The sequence below is a fragment of the Aulostomus chinensis genome, chromosome 23 (assembly GCF_037954235.1).
Source record: "Aulostomus chinensis isolate RoL2024-O1b breed Wild chromosome 23, RoL_Achi_v1.0, whole genome shotgun sequence".
NCBI lineage: Eukaryota > Metazoa > Chordata > Actinopteri > Syngnathiformes > Aulostomidae > Aulostomus > Aulostomus chinensis.
Genome location: NC_141342.1, coordinates 20,428,881 through 20,452,646, shown reverse-complemented (window position 1 = coordinate 20,452,646; position 23,766 = coordinate 20,428,881). Strand labels below are relative to the sequence as shown.

The following is a 23,766-nucleotide window of genomic DNA, read 5'->3' as shown; positions in this document are numbered from 1 at the left end:
TGTAATGATGGGAAGTGAAGGTTTTACAGCGAGAGAAAAGGCAAATAAAGCTGAATCATATTAACATAATAGCACAGTTAAATTTAATATTCATTAAGTATTGATGCTAAATGTTATTTAATGACCAGAAAAGTGCATTTTATGGGAAAAACATGCCATTGCTGAGAGCATAAATGAGCTGTAAAGGAAGGAGCAGATGCAGTAACATTCAAAGAGCCCCTCCAGAGCATTTATCAAAATGATTTAAATGACTTATTGGTGTGTTGATGATTTTTTTTGTCCAGCAAACTCCTTTTTGATCTTATGGGTGTCGTCTGATGTTGGTATTTTTAACGCATTCTCTGCGGTACATAAACTTTAAAAGCTGCTTCTCACTCACACTTTGAACCCCTGCACCGTCGTTTCTCTAATATACGGGCCTTTATTTGCTTCAACCGCCAAAGGTGCTTGGTCTTATTTGGAGGGAGGCATCTATTTCCTAAAATCATAGAAGTAATTGCACGTTTGGATGTTGGACAAAGAATATCCACTTCCTGTCTATCGCGGTGAAACTTCTCAGTGTTTTTTTTTTCAGTTTTTGTTTGCACAGGCAGGTCATTTCACAGTTTCCACAGTCAGTTTCCTACTGCGGATATGTTACAGTGCTGAGATTAAGCTGCGTGTTACATGCTGTTGCAATAAACATCAACAGAGCTCCCAGGTACTACTGCCACCTAGGGATGTCTGTAGGTTACTACAAGCTAGTGAGAGAAACCAGGTTTTACCACTTACCACTAATATTTTCTCCTGTTTTTTCCACAGCCTTTAATGAGGGTCAGCCTTCATTGGTTCATGTAACCAGAGAGACCCAGTTTTTCACTGAAAACTAACCCCTTAAAGAGGAAGTATGGCTTTATATTTATTTGATTGACTTTTCTTGGCATTTTGGACTGTGTATGTGCAATCTGCCTGATACTATTTCCAGTCCCTGAGTGTTTTATGGATGCAGAGAGAAGGAGGTTGGTTTCCCTAGATGTTCACGTGCAGTTATCCAAAAAAAAAAAAAAAAAAAAGTCTGATATTAATCTTTAATATTCTCCTTGGAAAATGGCTCCTTATCAAACGTAAAAGACCTGGCTTGCGTGTGTAGTGATGCGATAACACGACGCCTTGTGTAAGAGTATCGACACTGCTGTTATGGAGGTATAATGAAAACATAGCAGTATTCCGCACATCCTGCTGCTGCCATGATGGGTTGAAGACTGCATACGCATGAAATATGGACTCCATCTATTTCTATGCACCGAATTTCTTACATTTGATAACATGTAAAGATATACGGATATGGGAGTAGAAAGAGAGAGGGAGAGATGAGAACAGATTTATTCATTGAAAGGTAGGAGAGTGTTAAAAGGAGGGGAGGAAAATAGTGGAAGGGAGGATTGAAAGAAAATGTAGGGTGACAGGAAAGAAGGTAGAGGATGAAAAGACGAGGGAACCGAGGAGGGCGCAGAGCAGAGGTAGAGAAACTCAAACACTGAGCTGGAAGAGGAAAACGTACATGGAGTGATGCTGGCAAAGAATGTTGGGAGACTGAGAAGTTCTTTGAGACGACCCACATGAAGAACACATAAAACCCTCCGTGGAAATGGCATTTTTAAAATCACATTGGTGGAACATTTCCATTTCACGTGGCTTCTGTGTTTGTTCTTTAGTTTCAGAGAGACTCGCAGCTCTTCCCTCGCCTCTTTAAAAGTGTTTTGGTGCTCCTGCTATTTTTAGGCCTGACATAGTAGCCTTGTTTCATTGGTCCGGTTACATAATCTGCTGCTGGTCCTGCCAGGAGGCGGCGGCGGCGGCGGCGGCCTTGTCCGCAGCTCATCTTTGAGATAACACGCACACAATCTAGATGGAGATGGACTGAACAGTAGGCTCTTTTTTTTTTTTTTTTCCCAGATTCAGAGACACATTCTCCACTGGAACCTGCTGAACCCTTGAGAGAGAGAGCGAGGGATGGAATAGGGGTGAGAAGGCTGACGGAAAGGTGAAAAGGAGAGATGGAAAGTTGAAGAGAATGATGGAGGGGTGAAAATGACTCACTAAGAGGGGCAAGAGGGAGACAATCCAATATGAAGGGGTTATAAAAGGTTAAGGAGATGATAGGAAAAAGAAAAAATGCTGAAGGAGGGGTGAGAGGGGCTTACTTAAGGGTTACCAGAGGTACGATCAGAGAGAGCCGTCCGAGCCCTGTGGTCCACCCTTCTGTCTTGTGGTAAATATTTCCTAAAGTATCACAAATATGCCTTCCTACCCTGGGCCGAGACGAACCCTGGCAAAAACTGCATGAAAATCAGTTTATACATTTTTGCACTTGCTAAACACTCACACAACCTCCCTAGCAGAGGTGATAAATAAAGTATGAAGTCTTACAGAAGACAGATTGTGAGCAGTATTGGACGGGTTATCGGTAAAGAGGTCAGGGAAGGGGATAGAGAGCTTTGGAAGGATTGATGAATGAGGTCAAATGAATTATGTAACGGTACGGGATGCTAAAGAATATACAAGACAGTGGAGGCATCACAGGCAAAATGGCTGTTCCAACAACTACAAGCTGGTGATGGAGGGAGGGAAAGATGAAGGGATGACACATTGGTGTGGACAATGACAGAGAAGTCAGTAGGGCAAAAGACGAGTTTAACGTGAGCACGTGACGGTATTGAGAGAGGTAGAAGGGGTGACAGTTATGCTGTATAAAGGTAGACAAGATGATGGAAGGGCGTGAAAAAGCAGCCAAAGAGGTAATGAAGGGGAATAGATGACGAACGCAGGAGTTGGGCGTTGAAGGGATGAGAAGCTGGAAGGTCCTATTGAGTTGTCAATGGGTTAGAACAGGAGAAATGAAGGGTATAACAGGATGTCAGGGATGGCGTGAGGATGATGCAGAACTGAAAAGCGGCGTAGAGCTCTGTGAGCCCCTCTTAACCCTCTAACACTCTGGAATGATGGAAGGATCAAGTCTCGATCTGAGAGGGCACAGCAGACTCATAGATGGATAATCATGATTATAGGACTGGATAGAAGTGTGACGGGGGGGAGACAGCCAGAGAAGATGTAGCCAGTCGTGCTCGTACGCTGACAGAAGCGGACGGTTGATGTTCGCAAGGATGTTTCAATAATTACAAATGAACTTGGAACGAGAGCAGTGCCTGATGTTTCCCTCTAGAAACCACACCTCTGTGCTGGTGGGGTTACCGTCCGGCAGTCTGGACTGATCCTTGAACGAAACCTGGCACATGCATTTTAGAGCGCTGTCTCACCGAATGGTCTGGTCCAAGGTCCGGACTTTTTTTTGGTTGTTGTTGCATTGTTTTCATTTCGTCCAGTAAAGTTCGCTTTCTCACTGCTATTATGAAAGCGGACCAAAGGAGCTTCCTACGTCATGACGCCATTAACCGCAAGGTCTGCGCCTGTCATTGATTGGCTTGTGGATGAGCGTGCGCCTGACGTTACCGCGTCGGAAGTGCTCTGGCGGTGGCTTTGTTTTGGTCGCAGCAAAGAAGTTACCATCAACCATGGATCCGCGGATTCACTTTGTCGTTGGTAGACTGCCCACTCTTGCTTATGGCATCGCGCGCCTCGTTGTATGCCTGCCTCAACTTTTTCATTTTTAGCTGACATTGTTCGAGTTCCGGTGGGTCTTCTCCAGCTCATTTCATATTTCGTCCTCTGACCATATCTGAATGAAATATTTGAATCTCCCCCCCCCCCCCCCCCCCCCAAGGATTACAACAGCTCATCTTTGCTTTGTTTATGGTTTTTTGGTGGGAACGAGACGTTTAAATATGACGTGTATCCTGCTTTTGGTCCGATAGTCCGAAAAATACTTTCAAATTACACAGCAGCGGACTTTGGACCTCCTTTGGCTCCTTTGGATAATCCGGACCGAGACCACCTCCTGAGGCAGGACCAAAGCCTCGGTCCTTAGTCCGGACCGTGGTCCGGTGGAGCTTTCACATCTGTCACTTTGCTCCGGACTATCAGGAAAGTCCGGACCAAACGAGGTAGGTGAGAAAGCGCCCTTAGACTTCCGTTTGGGAATGTAATTTTTTCGTACTTTTCTTCCCAAAAACACCAGCTGGTGCAACTTGGACTCAGGGATATGAGGTGTTTGTGGACACGCAACTTTTCTCAGCTGCTGAGGGTTGTTTACGGTCTTCTGTAGCGTCAAAAAATGAGACTGAGGTGGCATCGTGGAACCAAGAGTCGACTAGCTAATCTGCAAATGACGTGAAACGCAGCAATGACATGGTGACACTTTCCATCAACATGGTTACACAACACAGGAAACGCTAGAACACCAAAAGTTCCCCGCTTTCCACAAGAATTGTAACTTTGTTCTGGAAGGACCGGCGCTCCCATGGCTTCTGCCATGATTCACGCATCCTTGACATAGCTGTCAAGTCTCCCGTTTTGGCCGGGAAACTCCCGTATTTTACCCCTCTTTCCCGCCCTCCTCTCGTTTTAGTATTCTTCCGTAAATCTCCCGTATTACAATGAAAAAAAAAAATCCTCTGCTGAACTCTGTCATTAGCCTCGCGAGAATTGCAACCTGCAGTAGTCTGGGCGGCAGTTGTCGTGAGGTTAGTGCCGACGGCGGGAAACAAACAAAAGAGAGATGGATCACGGACGTGACACCGAAGGCATTCCTGCCCAAAAAACTAAGTCTTCCTGTTAATACCTCGATAAATAGAACTCTGAATTTACCTTTCTAACGAGGAGCAGAAAGGGGGATAGCCACGCTTTCTGTAGGATCTGTAATAGCGACTTTAGTGTCTCCCACGGAGGAAGGAATGATGTCAGCCAGCATGAGAAATCCGCCAAGCACAAGCGCGGGCTCGAGGCACGGAATCATGCCCAGGCGATGTCAGTGTTTCTGACTAGTAGAGGCAGACCAGGTCACAAATGCGGAGGTTAAAATGGCAATGCTGTGTGCCAAAAACAACGTTGCTTTTACTTTCTGCGATGACTTCAACAAGTGTGGAGCTGAGATGTTCCCGGATATTAGAATGTAGGAATTTTCACAGCATTTCAGTGTCAACAAAGATAGGCCTCTCAGATTCTGATCACCTAATTTTAGTTAGTAAGCGGTTGACAAGTTGTTTTTAGATATCTTGTACACCTGTCTTAAGATGAAAGGGATACTGGAGCTTAATTGGGGAGGTGGGATGGCTTGCGGCGATCACCAGAAAATTTCCCTTATTTTCAAATCCAAAACTTGACAGGTATGATCCTTGATCCAGAAACAAACCTCTCTCAAGGGCACAGGAATGTTGGCTATTTGGTGAACACCGAAGGTACTTTTGTGTTTGGCTGACGCCAGCTGGATTTACCAAAATGGCCCCCTGCGTAGCAAGACTTAATGGAGGAACGTTGCTGTTACAAATCACTGCTGAGAAATTATGATGCTTTATGATGTGTTGCTTCTATGTTTAGAGGTAATAGAAATGTGTTCCACCCTCCAATCGGGGGCCGCAAACGCCAGAGAGTCTGGGTTTCTCTTCTTGTGGAAAGAAACAAGGCAAGCTAACTTCCTTAGCATGAGCTGGGTGGTTTCTGTCTGATGTTCCTGCGGTTTCTCTGAAAGACTCTGCAAAACCTTCAAATCTAGTCGTCATCTGGTGACGCGGAACATGAGCCAAATGTTCGTAGTGGAAAAACACCTTTTTAACAGGACATTTATGGAGTGGCCTCTGCTTGTGCGATGCTGTTGGATTTGGACAAGAAACAAATGTAGAAGAAGGATTGCAAAACATAAAGAAGATATAAAGATCAACCAAAGACAGCAAAGGCAGTTGAAAGAAGAAATTAGGAGGAGGAAATGCCGAGTCTGGAGTCAGCCGGAGCTGCAGATTACAATTTCCAGGCTTTAATCAGCAATGGGAGAGAGAGCCCCGGGTGAGAGACCAGGAGGGAGACGAGTGGAGAAAGAGAGTTGAAAGTCTTCAAATCTGTTATTGCAGGGTTCATGATAGCGTCACAAGCCTCTGAACTCACTAATTATTAATCACTGTCGGTGGAGGATATTAAACTTTGTGTTTTCACAGTCAGCCTTTTAGCAGGAAGTGGGAGTGATGGCTGGTCGGCTGCCAGCAGCCGGCGCCATGTGGACCAGGAGACGTTATGAAGCTTTGTCAGGGTGATTTGTCGTTTGTTTTGTACCTGTGCCCAGGTGGTTGTGGGGGGTTTAGTCTGACACCCTCATCAGGATTATGCAAAAATGTTAGAGTGGGATTTTCACAGAAGCGTCTCCAGGGATGCGTCTTTGTCCAGAAAAGAAGTCATGCAATTTTGACAGTGATCTGATCAGCATCCAGGAGGGGTTTTTTCCCCATTCAGGCATTTTCTATTTCTAGAATTATTAAAATCAGGGCTTCTGGCCTCGGTAGAGGTCTGATCCCTGTGTGCTTCAAGGTGCCTTTTCATTCTCATTATGTCAGTTGGACTCTTAGCTGGAGGCACAGTGCAGTTTTGGTTCAACTTCAGCATCAGTGTCACAGGAGGTGATGAAGTCTCCCATCGCCTCCCAACAATGTTGGCATTCTCCAAACCACCGATACGCCTGATGTCAGTGTCTCTGAAGAAACATTCTGGCCCTCATTTTTCAGCTTGCCAACAGTTTTTGGATTTCGATGACAAAAGTCTCAAGTCAGAGTCCACAAATCGCCAGCGCACCCGCGATATTTAGCAGGATAGAAATCTGTATCGGCAAGCTTCAGCCTTGAGAGCCAATTCAGACGGAGTGCGGGGGAAAACCTGAGGGAGGGGTCATCTGTGATGTACAGTGGTGCAGTATTTTTATTTATCAATATTAGGCTACAGATACTGAAATATTGTAAAAATCACACAAACAGAATCCCAAACGTGATCACGGCAAAAACTGAGGCCGCGGGTTCCTTTGGTTCGTCTCTGCTTTCCTACGAAGCTTTTTGGCTTTTTACTAGTGATGGTCTTACGGCAGTAACAAGTGCAGATTTGGACTCATCCTGGACGGCTGCCGATGTCGCACTTTTCTTCTCATGAAATCAGCACGGCGATTGTTTGACCAGTGAGATTTCGGTCGCGCGAGAGCAGGGCTACTAATTCAACGGCCACTCCAGGAGACTCCGGCCCAGGGGAAACACCTTGGCTCTGTGTGTCGCTGCTATTGGAACCCCAGATCCTGCCTCCTCCAGAGGTCTTTGAGCGTCTCCTGTCGGGCGTGTGCTTTCAAGACCAGGCCGACTTGTTACGTGTGTAGAACCTTTTAAACCTCAACCACTTAATGATTTCTGACTCAAAGGCAAGTTGTACAACTCTGAAATGATGTGACGACTTTGAAATTTGTGTGAACTTGGCTCAAACAGATTCTATGAGACGAGATGAAGCAGCGAACTCAAAAATAATGACTCCAGCTGCAAGTAAACTTAATAAAAGCAGGGGCACACAGTGACAGCTGTGAGTTAGGAAGATAGCATCCGAACACGGCGATGAAATAAATAAGAAAAGCGAGTGACACACACAGATTCCTTCTTTTACAAGGGAAATATGAGTTATCATTCTCGTCAACAAACAACAAACAGACTCAGAAGCCGCTAGATGGGATTTTTTACTTTTCTGAGATAGCGTGTTGTTCCTTGACAGGAAGTGTGTGTGCGTTCACACAGAAATGTAACTTTGCTGAGATCTGATCTCAGGGCAAACAAGTCCAGGACGGCCTCTGTCACTCTGCGTTCATGCCCCCCCCCCCCCCCCCCCGATAAGATATCCAGATAAAAGTCCCTTGGCAACATTTCTCTTTCATTCTCTCCCACTGCTGTTAGTTAAAACCCTTCTCTTCGTTGCCATTTATCTCCAGTGAGTCACGCAAATCTCCCAGGCAGTTGATCAAAAGCCTAATTACCAGAAAGATGCGCCGCCCACCTACACACACTGAGCCCGCTCTTCATACATTCTAATTGTATTTTGTTAATAAGACACCAAATTGGATGCCAGCTCATTTTCAAGCTGCATTTGTCTCCGCTCCAGTGACGGAGCTGCAGCCCCGCTGAAACCGAGGCGGCCTGTCGATCACTGGCGTCACAGCGTTTATCTGCTCTGAGGATCTGCTGAGTGCGCTGCCAGGTTTGGAGGTAATTAAATCTTGATAGGTGTCGATGACAGACAGTTAATTTATTGAAGAATCAGGTGCATCGCTCTCTCTACAGATAGAGATTCTTCACGTACGAGTAAACCAGGCCTTACAAACGGTGGTAATGAGCTTAAATAAGGCTCAGTGTCCTCATCAGGTGGACTTCTGCAAGATGAGTAGGATTTATCTGTTCGATGAAAAGGAATACTCTTGTATTCCCAGAGGAAGAACTGCCTTTCTGCTCTTTGTAGTCGAAGCCCCTTGGTTTGAAAAAAGTGTGGACAAGATTGTCAATTTATGCCAGTTCACCCTCAAATCTCGGTGAAAGACAGTTTGCTGAGGTGACAGTGTCAAAAATGTAAATTAATCAATTAATTATATACTCTTCGTGTATATATATATATATATATATATATATATATATATATATATATATATACATATTTATATTTTTCTGTAATTTTAATCTCACACCTCTAGACCTGGATGTCTGAATCACAAGGAGGATTTTCTCTAAAATGACATTTCTAATGCCAAAGTCTCTAAATGTGTTGGGAAAGAAAAGGAAGTCTGTTCAATTTGGCATTTGAGAGATTGTTTTCCAACTTGACACAAACAATTGAGGGACCAAGAACAACAAAAAAGAGCCTTTTAGCTCGTTTGAACAGCACGTGAGTTCATTGGCTTGGGTTAGAAAGCCCCAGGCCTCGTTTCAGCCTTTCTGTTGGAAACGATATCATAATATCAGCTATGACATCAGACGCACGCCTTAATATCAGTGGTATCGTTCCATATCTCACAGTCCAGCATGACGCTCCAAAAACCACCACCATGGTGGCAAAGGAGAACAAACCCAAATAACCAAACCAGAGGATTTCCTTCCCCCAGCCAAAGTTGCCGGTCACGTTCAGCTCCTCAGTGAGATCTGGAAAGTTTGACAAAGTTTCCTACTGTCTGAGCGCCTCCATCTTTGGTTTCTCCCCAAACTGTCATTAATACCAATCTAAGCAGGAATGAATGTTGGTGGGACCGAAGTATCGATCGGACCTGATGAGCCCCGCCGACACCAAAACAAGAGAGCAGCGGCTCAGTGGAGGATTTATTACAGCTGCCACAGTCGCTGTCTGTTTGTCCTTCACGTTCTCTCAGCCTTCCTACAGTACCTGCAAATGCTCCAGGCTTGTGTGTGTGTGTGTGTGTGTGTGTGTGTGTGTGTGTGTGCTTTGATTGTATGGTAAAAGCGTGTGTCTTTGGAGATGCTGCTACAGTCACACACTGCTCTCCGTTGCTGCCTTCTCTCTGTTTGCTGTGTGTGTGTGTGTGTGTGTGTGTGTGTGTGTTTTGATAACATGGAGAGAGGGTGTGCTCTTAAACACACCAGTCCCCGTTGCTGCTGAGTGACTAGTCTAGCATGAAGGAGATTCGAGGGTGGACAAGATAAACATAACAATCATGTGAGGAAACAATATGTACACGGTCACACGTGTACCTGCATCTCAGAACACACACACACACACACACACTCCATCACTGCCTTCTCTCTTTGTGTGTGTGTGTGTGTGTGGTTATTCGGGTCTGAAGGGTTCTGCTTTGTTTGCGGTTCAGTTTACCCTTCCAATATTTGACCAAGAGGAGACCAACTTAATTATCGTCTTGTGTTGACGGATATAATTTCATGGAAATCATTCTGAAGTGGATGGCAGAGTTCTCACCGCCACAACAATCACGCCGTTGAAGCGGACCATAACACGATTCTTCGATTTCTTCCCACTCCTGGAAAGACCGACCGCTGAGCTGCGTGCAACTTCGCGCTAATACGTTAGCACGTCAACACAAAACTGACCCAGAGACCCACAAGCGGCGACAGGTTGTCTAGTAAGCAGACGGTTCCGCTCCTTTTGTGAAAGTCCTTAAGAATCTGCATTGTGTAGAGGATCGGGAGTCCAGCGAACATGGACTGTAGCTGCACTGGTTGGCGGAGGGGCACACCTGTGAGGTAGCAGTTCTCTGCTGGGGCTCCGGCCCTCGTCTGGCCTCACGTCCTCCAGCCCGAGTTTGTTTCCCATCCTCACTGAAACACCTTCTCGCATTCTTTGTCTTTCATGGCTTATTTGAGGTTTTGTCCTCAGGCTCTGCTGCTATACTCAGTCCTCGCCGCACACTGTTGATTGATGTTGACCTTGATGATACCGCAAGCATGAAACACACTGAAGCATTAATATTCATATAGGGGGATCTCATCTAATGTTCTATTTCAGCTCCATCAGTGTTGCCTCTGAGAGCGCGTGAATATCTTTACGTTTGAACGCCGTCGTGTGAGTCTTCCAGCTCGGTATTGCTGTCGTGACCTTGGGTTCGATTTGCTGCAGAATGTCACTTTGCTGGAAATGGCTCGGCCTGGCAGGAGTCGTCCTTTTTAATCAGCTTTCATTGCACTTCTTTGTGTTTTTATTGCAGCCTTTAAACCACATTTTCATATTAACCTCCTTTTATTATTGGAACCCGAGCAACCGCTGCTGTAACCGAAGAAATTATTCTCATTCTCCCGCCAAATGAAATCACATTTGAGGGGCTGAACACGCTTGAGAACTCACAGTACTCGGCACACAGTTGGCAATTGGTTGTCAATAATGGAGGTAAGCTGGTGTTGCCTGCTGGACGTTCTAAAGACTCAATATTCCCTGACTGGAGCTTCATCTTGGGAGACCGAGCACATCCACATCCACCTGGAATTGATTCTTTTTACAGTGTTGGCAAAAAAAAAACCAGTCATGATTGAATGTGACTAAATAAACACAACAACGCACAAATTCCCCCGTTGTGGGATCAATAAAGTTCTATCTATCTATCTATCTATCTATCTATCTATCATCTCTCTTTCCATCTATCTATCTATCATCTCTCTTTCCATCTATCTATCTATCATCTATCTATCTATCCATCTATCTATCTATCTATCCATCTATCTATCTATCTATTTATCTAGCTATCTATCTATCTCTATCTATCTATCTATCTATCATCTATCTATCAATCATCTATCTATCATCTATCAATCATCTATCTATCATCTATCAATCATCCATCTATCTATCAATCATCCATCTATCTATCAATCATCCATCTATCTATCTATCTATCCATCTATCTATCTATCTATCCATATGCAGGATAAAAGGAAGTGGTGACACCTCTCTCTCTCTCCACAATAATCCAAAATCCAATGTGAGGATCTCATTGGTTTGTGCTGGAGGGAAGGTGACGCTACCTCCCTGTTGAACCACTGAGCAACGCCATCCTTGCAGCACTCTTCCTCAAACTACTCGTGAGTTGACACATCTCGCATGTTTTCTCACAAACTGATAAGAATGCTGACGCGGGAGTTGTGTCATTGGTGTTATGTGACGTTCTCTTTGTGCAAACATTGTCAAGTCTGTTGCCACAAACTTGACAAAATGTAAAATCTACTCTTCAGACGCGCCCTGAATGTAATCTGTTGACTCCACGCGCCAACGAACCAGCACGGAAAAGCACATGTTCGTAACCAGAGGGCTCCGAATACTCAACGGCTTGAAAACAGGAAGAAAAAAAACAATTCAGCGAGTCAGTTTTGGCTTGGCACCAACCGCACCATTGTATGTTTGAATATACTTTCTATTTAATTTGTTACACTCGGATGGACCTCAAAGATGAAGCTGCTTCACAATTTAACATCGCTGAAGCAGAACAAATCATCCGTCAGAAATGTTGCTCTCGCTTCTCCCTCTCTCTCTCTCCAGCCTTTCTCTGGAATAATAACCGAAGGACAATTGCGTCATACGGAGGAAAGTGCTCGCCGTGACCCTTTGTTGCGTGATATTACGAGCAGATGACCCAGGGGAGCTGCGGTGGGGGGGTGGGGGTGCCGCCCCACCTGCAGGCCTCTGGAGGCTGCACAGCCACGGCTGATCCTCCGCGTCTCTCATCAGGCCATCTTCTCCTGCCTCCTCCTTACCGGTGCCTCCTCTTCCTTTGTGTCCATCTCCTCTCGTTTTAGCCTCTCCATCTATTTCATCCTCATCTTCTGTCCTCTGTCTCAATCCCACTCTTCCTCCCCCCTGGTTGTCACCCTTCCATCCTCATCTGTCTTCCATCTTTTAATCATGTCCTCTACATCTCCTCGCTTCTTTCTCCCGGTCTCCTCCTCTTCATTTCACCCTCATCTTTCCCTCCATCTCATCTCTCCTTTTCTTTCTCCAAGTCTTCTCCTCTCCTTTCTTGTCTTCCCTAATTTATTCATGTTCCCTCCTTAAATCCCCAAGTTTTTAAAAATTCTTCATAACATTTCTTTTACTCCTCATCTTCTCTCCTCTTTTTTGAGGATACTACCATCTTATTCAGCCACCGTCTTTCTTCAGTTAATATCGTTTGTGCTTCCTCCTTTCTTTCCCTTATGTCACAACTCTCTCTCTCATCTTGTCACTTCTCATCCTCCCCTCTTCATTTCCATAACTTCCTGTGTCTCCTGCCCTCCCTCGTCCTTTCTCCATCACCCATCTTCTTCTTAAGAACCCCTTTTTTCTCTCTTCTCCTGTGATTTCCTTCCCTTACCTTCTCTCTAGTGTACCACCTCTCCATCTCCCTTCTCTCCATCCTTCCCTCTCTCTTCTTGTCATGGATAAATGAGAGCGTCCTTGATCTGCAGGCTCTCCGCGGGGTCCTGCTATCCCCCAGATGGTGCTCTGTTTCCAGGATGAGGCACTGACCTCTGACCCTCCTCTCGGCTGCTTGTGAAGGCTGACAGGAACCACTGGGCAGCTCAGCTCCTCAGGGACCTTACAGAGACAAGAAGAAGAACAGGAGGAGGAGGAGGAGGCGGTGACAGCCAACAGGCAGAGATATTTCACTCGCTCCTCTCCTTGGGGTTGAGCAGGAGATTGGGTTTGAAGTTTTGCTCTGTCGGGTGAGCTTCGTTTCTGGACGTCAGCCGAGCGTGTGGTCGTGAGGGATGAACTGATTAGCCGGTCATTCATCATAATTAGCAGATAGATGTACGTTAAAAGGCCTTCGGTGAGTCTCAGCTCACCTGCCAAGAGCTGCTACAAACAGGCCCACCTGCCAGAACCAGCTTCTACCAGCCAAATTAGTTTACGCTCACAGAGACGCAATCAGATGGAGTGGGAAACTCAGTGATGAGGTAGATTTAATGTGGCACATGCTCTCTATTATTCTAACTTCCACGTTCTAAGTACTTTTCATACCGGAATGACAGTCGCGCGTGCAGGAATATGTCTGCTTCTGAATGTGGGAGGATAAAAACACACCGAGATTGTGGAGAGCGCAGGATTTACACCGGCGTCAGCGAGCGTGCGTGACGGAGCCTATTGTTTTGATCCGAATTAAATCTCCCAAGTGACACCCCGGCCCTCCACAGACCTAGATGTGAACAGTGAAGGTGTCATGTTTGTCAGGACCCAGTTAAAGTTCCAGTGTTTTGCCTGCAAACTTGTTGAAATGAGGCAGTTAGCCAGTTAGCCCTCAAGCTAACGGTGGGCACTAAAGGAGGATTCTTAGAGGAGCTCGACTGTAATTACAACACTCGTGATTGGGACCTTCTAAGACAGAAATTTATTTTTAAAAATGTTGATTTCATTGTTTTATTCTCGTCTGCTCATGAATATTCGGTGGTACCGGCACCATTCACAACATTTATGGTACTGTGACATCCTTCATCCATCGGTGTGACAAAAGTGGACGCTATTATACGTCATTCCAGTCGGAACAACGGTGGAAATGTCTCTGCGACTTCATCCTCTTTCTCGTTTCATTGCTGTTATTGAGTCCGACTGCATGAACTGCACTTACCGCTGACCAGCATGGAGCCGCTCGCACCGCTAACAAGCCCTGCGAGGTCTCACAATGTTGGTGCAACTTTTTGATTGTGTGGGTTTTTCCCTCATTTATGCACTCGCTGCTCGTACACAGAGAGAGAGAGAGAGAGAGAGAGAGAGAGAGAGTCAGTCTATCTTGTCCATCTCCTCTGTCCCTTAACCTGCCCTTCATTTCTTCCCTCCATCATCGCCAGTCGTCTGCTCGCTCCAATAAAATACAGGAGCTGCATAAACAAGCGTGCCCTGAGATAACCTTTACCACTTTGTTTTTTATGTGTCCACTCTAACTCCCTTTACTGCTCTTCAGTGATAACACACAGGTCTCTCCTCCGTGATATTACACCTCTCACAGCTCTGCAGGGAGGCGGCTTCATATTTCCTTTTTTTCCCCCCAAGCCCTGAGTCGAAACTTGCACATCAGACATGGAAACATTTTCATGGTGAAACGACAGACTCCTGCTGGGCTGTCGACTGTCCCTTTGGCCGCTTCATTACTGTGACAGGCAAACACAACCTCAGTTTAACCCCCCGCACCATCATGATGGAGGTCTGCGCGGTACCAGGGAAACAAAGCGCTACCAGATGGGCTCCGAGAGCGCCGGTCAAGCAAAACCAAAGACCCACAACCACAGCCGTCCCATTCTGCCATGTAGACACAAGCAACAACACACTGTCTGTTGAAAATTTTAAGCCTTTCTAAGTCGGATTTGCTTGTTTGAGGACTATGTGCCCAGTCTGGTGGTTAAACAAGTCAAGAGTTTGGACTCAGCAGGACCCATGAACAAGCTGCCCTTCATTTATTTATTTCAGCGGCCCCATCAGATCTAGACGCTTAGTCATTAGCTGCATGAGCCAAAGTGTCCGTATTTGACTCATGCAAACGTCTAAAAATAAGAAGCCGCTGAAAAACACAGTAGCAGGTAGAAAAACTGCAGACCAGAAAAAAGGCAAAATCTGACAGAGTTGTTAAACAGCGACTGGGCTCACTAATCGTCAGGCGCAGCGAGACGAAGAGAATGAACATCCAGAGAAGACGGGTTGACCAAGTTAGCTGATTGCAACCTGTCTAGCTAGTTACAAAGCTAATCAACGCTTCGGGGTCCCATCCAGGTCAGGTCCATGTTGAGGGTCTACAACCTTTGAGGTGCAGGGTTCTGTAGCCATTGAGGGCTCATGTACGCACAGAAAAATGTGAATATTGACTCATTTCAACGGTTCCATTATTATTAGAGTGTAAAAAGAAAAATTAGAGTTGATTTCACTCCTGTAAGTGTGGCTGACGGCCTGCAGTAATAATAACCATGTTCGAATGATGTATTATTACTTCAGAGTGCTGACAGGCAGCTCGTTGATATGATTGACAGGTTGACTAGCAGAGAGAGGAGAGGGGCAGGTCTAGTAAAGGCTACAGGTGAGGTAATGAATCATAATGAGGACTCGCCTCACAGAACTTGGCCGTATCACCTTTCAACCCATAAACACTGTCACAGACAACTTGATTGGTGTGGTGGGTCGTTACCCGAAGCGTCACGGTCCAACGTGACCATCAGTGGGAATGTAAACGGCGACCCTTGGCAGCAGTCGCATTTCAGATACTGTGTGTGTGGTGTGTGTACATGAGGGTGAGGGGTAATGATACAGCAGGGAAAGGGGGCAGGGTCAGCCCGGATGTCATTCATCACCACAAAAGCCGAGGGACGGAGCCATCATTCAGCCTTGGCTACAAAGCAGCACTGACGGGCAGGTGGAGGGAATCAGACCTGGGACACGGGTGTGGGTGGTGGAGAGACGCGCCAGCAGGTCTGGAGATCCACACGACTCCATAAGAAAAGTTAAACACATTAAAACGGCTTCCACTACCCGGTTTGAAGCACTTAATGCTGAGCTAAGCTATGTGACGTTGCTTATTAGCATCAAATTAGCAGCAGTGCACATGTTGCCACTGGTTTGGTTTCACCAGCTTACGGCCATCTTGGAATTACTGTCGCACGCTATTGAGAGTAAAGACGTTGAACTAGGAGGCAAAATGGCAAATATTTGTGCTCTTAGCATTTAGCCGATGGGGTCCGGTCCGCTTTGTTCGCTATGGAACCACAATATCGCGGGTCGTGATGATGATGATGATGATGCCGCTTAAGTTGTGGTGCCATCAGTAGCTGTGCAAGACGGCGGACTCCTCTGCCTCCTCCATCAGTCTAGTCTTGGCATTGCGGGGACATGTCAACCCATGTGAAATAACCATAAAATATTGATATTTTTTCCTCCAATACAGACCTAAAAATCATCATCACCTGAAGGGCGATGGAAGAATATCGGAGAGAGTTTCTCTCTGGTTTTGTTGTATTTGACCCTGGAGGAGGAGGTCCATCTTCCCAGATGGAGTAAATAAAGAAAGGCACACAAATCCATGCATGAGGCCACACGGGTATTCACACACTCTGGCTCACGGACACACACTCAGGCTCACGGACACACACTCAGGCTCCCGGACACACACTCAGGCTCACGGACACACACTCAGGCTCACGGACACACACTCAGGCTCACGGACACACACTCAGGCTCACGGACACACACTCTGGCTCACGGACACACACTCACTTCATCAGTGTGTCTTCAGGGTTTTGGTTGGTGGGTTGGAGGCTGGAGCCTGGGGACTGTCAGCCGTAATGACGCCTGCTTCTGGGCTGTTATACGCCTTACAGGTCATTCGTTTAGTCGCGTTATTAACGGAGACACCGGCGAGCCGCGAGGAGGGTCGGCTGGAGGGGGGGGGGTGGCGCGGTGTTGTAGCCTGTTATGGGTAATAGGGCCACAGATCCAAGGAGATAGATAGTTTAATTAAGCATGAGAGAAATTAAGACCCCATTGGCCCGAGGTGAAAAATGAGCTCTGAGGGTGGAAAGAGTTGTGTGTGTGTGTGTGTGTGTGTGTGTGTGTGTGTAGGAGTGTAGCTAATGTAGAAACAAGCGGAGGGTTCATGAACTAATTTTACGAGCTGTGTTGTTCAAAATTTACAGCAACACAGTACAATTTAATTAGAGGTTGTGTCTGTTTGACATGTTTTCCTGTAAAACACCTGCACTCATTCGTATCTATTTCACCTCTCATCTCTAATTTTATAGCCTGAGAGCAGCGCACACAACTGTTTATCACCATTTAGCCAAACGCGGTTTGTACACACACACACACACACACACACACACAGAGGAATTACACAAATATCACATTCAACAATAAAATAACTTATTGCTATGGAATACTTGCAGGGTTCCTCACAGGTCTTCAAAATATGTAATTTACATTGTTATATTATTTATATCTTAACATTTGCACACTTAGTTTTTCTGAATACGTTGTTTTACTGCCAGTTTACTATGTACACCTGGTTAACGCAGTGCAGTTTCACGGTCATTCTGGAGGCTGTAATTTGTAGGTTTGTTTACATTTCCTCTTTCCTCGATCTTAATTCTTCTAAATGGGACAAACAGAGGAAAGTGGGGGGGGGGGGGGGGTGCGTCTGACTCGACTCAGTTGCTGCTTTACTCTCTCTCTCTGCTGTCTGACTCTCTGACGCTCACCAGACCGTCCAGAGTCGTTTCTCTCGTTCCTCCACCATCATTTCAACTTGCTCTGTCGCTCCAGAAGCTAAATCCAGAGGCTGACTAGTCCGGAGGTGCAGGAGCCGCCGGGAGGACGGTGTGTCCAGAGCTTGATGATGTCATTGCACGGCACAATGATAATATTTCACTTTGCTGTGAGCGTAAAGCAAGGATAGCTAATCAATCTGCAGAGTGTGCGCGGGTCATCTGATCGATACGGCTGGTCGATAACATAATTTGTAAAGGAGGTGGATTCCTCTTAATGGTTTGCCTGCCTTCACCTACCTGGTTTACCTCCTGATATTTCACTCACATGTATCTGGTGTATATGTAAATACTACGTCACCAAAAAACAAAAAACCCAAAAACAACACAATAGCTGATAATTGTCCTGGAATGAGCGGCAAGGCAGGAGTGCAGCCAGATCTCAGGATTCAATTCCCCCTGGAGCCACTGATGCTAAAATCCTACGCACTTTAACTTCTAAAGGCTTCCACCAAAAGTATCCAGATGAATGAAAGGAAAGCCAGACATCAAAACTGGAGAGGATGAAGGGAGGGGATGGCCGATGTGAAGTTTAGAAGGAGGGGAAGGAAGGCAGTGATGGAGAAATTAACTTCCGAGCGCGATGAAAACGGGAGGGATGAAAGCAAACACAGGAGGAATGAAGGCAGAGAGCCCAGAGGAAGCGAGGGAGGGAGGGAGGAGGCAAACACCAAGATGGTGAAATAAGAGAGCGGACTTGGACGGACGAGTGGAATGATTCTGAAGTGTGCTTCATAGGGAAGTGACGGTTCACCCTCTGTGGCTTCGCTGCTCAGACTCTCAGCCCACGTCCTGTGAACCGTAATCCAGCTTTAGCTGAATGTGCTGTTACGTCTTTAGTTCCTAAATGAACAGGTTGTGAAAGAGCAGCCAGTCAGACAGGCTGGGAACAAACCTCCAGATTAGACCAACTTCGTGTTAACAGAGAACAAAGTAAAGCAGCAGCTAACGGTCGGTGGAGACGTGAGAATTTTTTTCCCAGTGGAATGGGAATTTAATAACATTGCAGGTGCTCTCATTTCCACTCTGGATAAATTATTCATCGCAATATTCAAATTACAGGCTGCAAAAAGGGATACTTCTCCCAAAAAGGGTATTTTGTCTTTTAAGCTCTCACAAATTGCTGTCTTGAGCTCACGAAGAGGTCTTTTCCGCTCTGCACGGCGTCTTTCTGTCTCTAGAGCTCAGAAAGAGCCAGCCATGTATATATTTAGCTTGAAGCTAACGGCACCTTATGGCCACCAATTCGTGACCACAACCAAACTGTCCGAAAATGTTAGCCCACCAACTCAAGCACACGGTCCATAATAATTCTCGTCTTCCTCTGATCATGTCGGTATACTCAATGGCGTTCCATACAGTTTTGGATAGATGTGCTGTTTGGTGGTGGTGGTGGTGGTGGCCAGGACCGCTATTAGCTTCAAGCTAAATATTGAGGCGTTTCAGTGCACCTGGTGCTTGGTGGTCCTCCTCCCAGCCTGTATTCTACCATCTTTGTATGTCAAGCCCCACACAGAAGGCCTCTGAGTCCTTTTTTGCAGCTTTTTGACAGTGCAACTGCACAAGTAATCAAATCACTGCCTCGAACTTGACCTGCTGCTCGGACAGAGCTGCAACAAAGAAATCTGTCATGCTGACGCAGTTAGCCGGGGGCTAACGTTAGCCGCAGCAGCATCTCCCTGGTTCCTGCTTCTGTTTCTGTCACATTAAAAAACACATTTCTGGCATCATAACTGTACTCTGCTGAACCAAATACACAGTTAAGCTTTCTGTATGACACAAATTGTACCTTTGTTGTTGTTGTTGAAGTGCATGTATTTATTTCGCTATGAAGACCAAACCGCAGTCAGAGACAATGACAGGAGGGACAAATCGCTGTTGGAGAGAGGAATGACTTCCTCTGACCACAGCAGCTGCATCTGCATTTGACATGTATTTTGTTTTAAAATGACTTTGTCTGGAGAAAACTGCACTTTGCAAATGTATTTGAGTTCCGAACCCCTCAGAAGGGACGTGTTTCCCCGCTGTCCTCTGTGGCGTTATGATTTGCTTGATCATAACCCTCATTTACATAAAATATGGCAGATTAATACAGTAAGGGCAGGCAGTAATGTGTCTGCAGACGTGTGGGATTTAAAGATTGATAGCAGAGGAATAAAGCAGCCTCTCGTCTTCCTGCTTTGTCTCGTGCCAGTGATCTGTTCAATAAGGCCGCGCCTGGTAGCACTAATCCCTTTGTTTTGTTATGCCAGTCTGGCTATCTGTTTCCACCGCCGATCGATTATCTGTGCTTCCCTGCCCTCTGCCCGACACATGAATGAATCTCATTTCCCCTCTTATTGTGTTGCAGTAACTTAAAAACTATCCAGCCACCGTCTTAATTCACTGAGCCACAAAAGGTGGAGGTGAGATGAGCGGCGGCGGCTGGATGCTGGGGATAAGTAGATGATCCGATACCAGCGTGGGCGTTATTAAAAATCAGGGTTCGTTTTAAATGTGCGGACTCACTTGTGGATCCTTTTAGATTTTAATCTCAGCGGGCGACTGTGTCGCCGTGTAGACTTTAAACACCTAGGAATTCCCAGAGACGTGCATCGTTGCGAGGGACCACATTAGCAAGTGGACTGGAACTTAAAAGTGTGAGGGTTTTGTCTTGGTTAAATTCAGTGCATTGACAAAGTTCGAACGGATCCGCAATGTGTTTGTGTCATTTTTTTTTTTTTTACATTGACATTTGCTCAGTAAACCCCACCCTGGACGGCTGATTTTGGATTGGCAATTGTTGGAAAACCATCATGAGCAGGTAATTTATTTTAATTTCCATGCTTCCACATCAGCCTCATGCATCTTTTGCAGCTTTTGTTTTAGACGACTGTTGAGAATTGTCTCCCTGACAATGGATGTACATGGAGTCTCATTTGAGTTAAATGACGAGCAGAAGGAAAAATGTGTGTTGCGATAACACACCAAATTACTTTTTAGTGATTGATCAGTGTGGAAGGGGTGTTCCTTTTCACAAGGCTGGGGGAGGGGATCTTTGGTGGGGGGTATTTACACGAGCGTCACGTTGATTCGGTCTGTTTCGGTCTGTTGAATGTCTGTGCTTGTGTCTTCCAAGCAAGTTTTCTACTGGGGGAAACAAACATTTTCACTCTAAAATATGAATAGTAGTATGCTTCTGCCCAAGTCTGTCAGAGAGTCCAGTCTGAGGACACGTCCCTCTCCCTCTCTCACTGCACACATGCGTCCTTCTTGAATTCCTTTATATCAAATCCAGACATCGTTCCCGTCCTACATTTATCACCACCCGGTCGCTGCTGCACCCTCTGAGAGCTCGTGATAACGCGCAGACGGATCCGTAACAGCTTGTTTCTCTGAGCTCATTTAAAAGCAACATATTGATAACCATCCCCCTAATCAGACCACGGGCAAAGCCAGGAAGATCTTTGTCTGGTTCCGCCTCTAATGGGCTTTGTCTCCCGCCGTCTGGAAGGAGTTGCTCCGAGTGTCATTGGCATGCACGGGGAGTTGCTACGGCTAAACACTACGCAGGCTTCATTTAGCACAGATGAATCATTGAGTCACTGTGGACTTGAGCGAGTCACGCTGCAGCCCCAATCACCGTAGCCATCGCTGAGCGAGCGGGCAAGTGAGCGCGATATCCCAGCAGCTACTGGTGTTGTGATGCTTCAAACCCATTAGACGCATTCTGGTGCATCAGGCTAACTGTTCCTCCGTTAGCTCAGTGCCGACTGTGATGCTGCCGGCCTGCTTACACCTCGATGTTGTCATGTGGACGGACATAAAGACGTTGTTCATCTCAAGTTAAGAACGTGTTCACAAGGAAGGGGACAGAATTTCTGCCCTCCTTATAGAAATACTTTAAAGCCATACGGCCCTGATCTCATGATCCCCGCCACCCACTCCAGTGAGTAAGTAAATAATTCCTGTGTTTGAAGTAGTATTTTTACCACAGATATCGCCATGTACTTAAGATCAGCGTGGCGTTGTTGCGTGCTGCAGTTGATGATGTCACAGTGCCGCGGCGATTTTCACCAGCCGGCTGACAGAAACCTCCACTGACAGCTGAGATAATGAACTCCTCTCAGGTGGATTAGCTGCTCCTCAAGGCTGATTCCTCAGACTTAGAGAGTCCTCCTGCAGCTCCAGGAAACTCCACATCCGACCTCCATTGTGTGGAGGATTAGCAGCCACCCATTAATATTTATTAAAGTGACCTGATGAGTCAGACTGCAGGCATGTATATTATAAGAAATGTACTAATTTAATTTAGAGTTACATCCTAATTCATTTGCTTCATTATCTTTCAGACTTTTTTGGGGAGGGGGGGGGTGTTACTGCCTCATCATCAGTTCCTGTGGCTGCTGGATGCTGGGGAAGCACAAATTGCAGGGACAGGCTGTTGTTCCCTCAATGGAGGTTGGACGTAGTTGACATAGGAGGCGGCTGACGCCTCCCTCCACGGCGCTGTCCTCCATTTGTTCTCAGCTCAGAGACATTCAGCCGGAGTTCAGGTGTGTTTGACTCATCAAACATTCAGCTGCAGGGTCCCCGCCACCAGCCAGCTGTTCCACCGCTGCACTCCTTTTCATTGAAGGCTACCTGGCCGCGCTTCACGCTACTCTGCCCCCGCAGGAGTGTGGTTGCTCCTGTTGGGGGCTCAATCAAAACATACCTGCTGCTCTTTGAAGCATCTCCTGACCTTTCAGACTGGATGGGTCCTCCCCCGGAGAAAAAGCCCAGCTTTAACTGAAGATGAAAAGCAGCTGAGAGGCTTCAGCTGAGGTTGTCTATCTGCTTGGGAGGGGCACGTGTGTGTGTGTGTGTGTGTGTGTGTGTGTGTGTGTGTGTGTGTGTGTGTCTGCAGCCTTGTGAAGGCCCTGTTTGGGAGAAAAGTCAGGGGAGAGCCTCTTGAGGCAAACTGTGAGAGGGGATGACTTCATTCCTGTGTTGCCATATTGGTTTAGAGGACCAGAGACAGAGGCCTTGTCTTCTGATAGTAACCCAAGTAAGACACTGACATGTCACCAGCATGTCCTGACTATGTGCAGTCATATATATCTATCAGCTATATATGACTGCATTACTAGCAGTGTTCAAATGAAGTGTCCGATCCTGATCCTGATGTGTAGACACGTTCATTGATGGGGAATTTTTGATTTTGGTGCATCCTCCAGTGAGTGTTTTCTGCAGTTTTAACTGGAAAACATTCCAAATGTACCAGCGTGACGTAAACATAGGGATGTAGCATGACGTAGGAGTACGGAGGTAACCTGACGGACGTAGCCTGACATGAGCACAAGAACCTTGCCTGCCGTTAGCTTACAGATGCAGCCTGACGTTAGCTTTCAGACTTAGCCTGACATGAGCACAAGAACCTTGCCTGCCGTTAGCTTACAGATGCAGCCTGACGTTAGCTTTCAGACGTAGCCTGACGTCAGGGCATGGACGTAGCCTGATGTTAGCGCATGGACATAGCCTCAGGTGATCGCACGGATGTAGCACAATGTAAGCGTGCAGTCATAGCGTGACACGAGCATGTCTTCAGTCATTGTTGGGACATGTAACATAGCATGTTAACAGGATTATTGATAAAAAAAACAGTAAAACACTCCTGTAATGTCACGTAAACACCTGTAAGTCTTATTTTAACAGTTGGATTATTGATTATTATCACACCCTGGTGGTCAAAGGTGACTTGACTGTCTGCGTGTGTGCGTTTGTGTGGTGCGTGCTATGTAGCTCGTCTGCTAACGGCCTCCCCACATTTGTTCTGTGGTTTGTCCGAGAGCATAATTGCTACAGGATTTCCTTTTTCCTGTCTCAGAGTGTCAGCCGTTCGGTAGTGCAGGTAATCTCCAGAGACAGCCGGCCGCTTAATTGTCAGGAAAACATAAATCCTGCTTGGTTTTTCTCTCAGTAACATTTTCTCGGAAGCTTCTTAGCAACATGATAAACCCCCAGAGGCTCTAAGTGTTCATTAGGCTGGCAGGTAAACTGTGGCGTCTGCAGTTTGGCCTCCTGCTCTGAATTTTGTGGCCCCTTAAAGTGTTTGATTTGTCTGTTTCAAAGGGAGTCGGGA

General features: G+C 46.2%; 1 protein-coding gene across 6 annotated transcripts in view; it reads left to right on the top strand.

The window, feature by feature from the left end:
• The window catches only part of grid1b (glutamate receptor, ionotropic, delta 1b), a 381,406-nt gene that overhangs the window by 202,192 nt on the left and 155,448 nt on the right, over positions 1–23,766 (top strand). The gene's annotated exons all lie outside the window — the stretch shown is intronic.